We start from the raw sequence: 2,500 nt of genomic DNA, 5'->3' as shown, positions 1-2,500 counted from the left end.
GTTTGGATGGCAATTTGGAGGCATTAGGCCACTACCTCTGGACCAAAAGAAGTGGAACCAGTTCAAGGAAGCGGTCACAAAGACAGCCAAGACTGTACTGGGCCCAAAGAAGAGGGTCCACCAAGACTGGTTTGATGAAAAAAATAAGACCCATCAGGCACTACTGGGGGAAGAAAAGGAAGGCCTTCATAGACTGGCAGAACCACACAAATAGACTGTCAGGCCAGAGCCCAGAGAGAGATTCGCCCCCATGCAAATTGATGGTGGGAGAAGAAGGCTGATGGAAAACCTCAACATGGGGACCTATATCCGGTATCATTCCAACAGCTCTGTTTACCACCAAGACCTGGAGAACCACATCCTTGAAGCCCTCTTTACAGATGATTGTGCCCTCTAGCATGGCATCTGCATGCCATTGTTTGACTGCTTCGCAAAGCATCTAGGGTCTTTGGACGACAATTAGTCTTGTTCATACAGAGGTACTTGACCAAGCTGCCCTAAACAGCACAAAATCCCAGCCAGTCATCACCATCAATGCACCACATATGTGAAGTGAGTGGAAAGTTTCCAGTACCTGCAAAGCACAATTTCTGCCGATAGTTCACTGGACAAGGAAATCACCAAAAGAATCCAGAAAGCCACCCAAAGCACTTGGGGGGCTGAGAGTGAGAGCCCCTGCAGTAGAAGAACATCAGACTGTAAACAAAGCTCAAGACCTAAAAGGGCCCGTAATCCTTTCTTCCCCTTCTGTATGGGTGTGGCCCTTTGGGTGGAGTAAGTGGTGCGAAGTGGCTGCTTCCTGTAATAAGTAGACAACCTTCCAGATGTTTATATCGCTCGCCTCGTCATCGAACCCTCTGCAACACATGGAATACGCATAGCACATAGGTACATAGGTTCAATTCTACAGATGGTTCCTGGTGATCCATGGTCGCTAGGTCGTCCCCATGCCAGGGTAGTGGGGGGTGGCAGAGGTTTTGCATTGAGGTGCAACATTCAATAGTGAGGAGGTTTTTATTGTCTTAAGAGGTAGAAATATAAGTGTACCAGGACAGTAAAAAGGGGTAAGGAGAAAATTTTTGAGCTTAATGAAGACAATTTTTTCACAAAATGATAACGTGTCAAGTGTGGAAGTGTAAATTACTTAGGATTCATCAGGAAAAATATTTGGGTAAAATTCCATATCTTCGGGCTAAATAGGCAAGTACTTATGCTTCAGACACAAGGCAGCTGGCCTAAAATTAATTCTAAAGTGCGCATCTTGGGCGTGTCAGTCCTGTGAGCATAAATGTGTGTAATTTCTCTGCGCAGGATTCCTTTTATTTATGGCCATGAACTGGACTTAAGATTAACTTACAGTGATAATAACTATGTAAACCTATATAGAGCATCGTGTTTGTAGTGTGTTACCATTATTTTCAACAGAAGAGATACCACCAGTTATTTTACATGTTACATATTCACCAATACCTTAACCTAGAAAAGTAAAATTCCAGCATTTTGAGGACAAGATATCGGCTGCAAAAGGACGTCATGAAGCGATTTGGGTTGTTATAAGTTATGGGGATGGCACTTAGAAAAATTCAAAACCCTAGAGTGAATTCCGTGTTGAGAGGACATGTAATGGTTTTGGGTTTAAAGGGCAAGTAATCAACATGTATCTTAAACTATGTGTGAAAAGCGAACGATTAGTGGTGGGATGTTTAAGAAATACAGGTGTTGTGAAATACAGAATGATTTCACCATTCATAAAAGAAGTAGTAATGAAGCATTTTACTAGCAGGGTACAGTATATAGATGAAAACAATAATATTACAAAAAAAAATTACAGCAGGAAATGTGAATGAGCATAGCAAGGGAAAACCGAACATATGAATAAATAGTTATTTGTTCTGAAAGAAATAATATGCAATGAATATATAACAATTTTTCCTTGACCAGGCCCTGAACCTAGAAAACTCTGGGTATGAAACCGGAGGGCCAGTACTAAACCAACCATACCACACGACCCACTATAAGGAGCGTGCCAACTAGGATCTAACTAGCTCCATAACATTTCTTATCTACTCATAAATGGGTAATGATAGTGAGGTTTTACACACACCTCCCCGTGAGGCAGTCGGTGGAAATTGATTTAGAAATTCGAAACCGAAGTCTGGTGTACTGAGGTATATATATTTTAAGATGGAATAATGCAATGCCGCATTAATATAATATATAACAATCCTTACTGTTCAGGCCTCGAACCTAGGTCACTCCAGGTATAAAACCAGAGGCCAGTCAGTGAGGATTGTTATATTCTATATCAATGCGGCATTGCATTATTCCATCTTACAAAATGTAATGAACTGAAATGTGAGGAATTGCAATTCATTACAGTAAACTTAGATAAAACACCATTAGCAAAAATATCATAGCAATTAAAAATGGTCATGGCAGGGAATTAGGTGTGAAAAAGGGTGGTGGCTGTCACTGGGGTCTGATCTCAGTGTGTGAATTC

The sequence above is a fragment of the Penaeus monodon genome, chromosome 4, assembly GCF_015228065.2.
Source record: "Penaeus monodon isolate SGIC_2016 chromosome 4, NSTDA_Pmon_1, whole genome shotgun sequence".
Classification (NCBI taxonomy): domain Eukaryota; kingdom Metazoa; phylum Arthropoda; class Malacostraca; order Decapoda; family Penaeidae; genus Penaeus; species Penaeus monodon.
Note: the sequence above shows the minus strand (reverse complement) of the source record.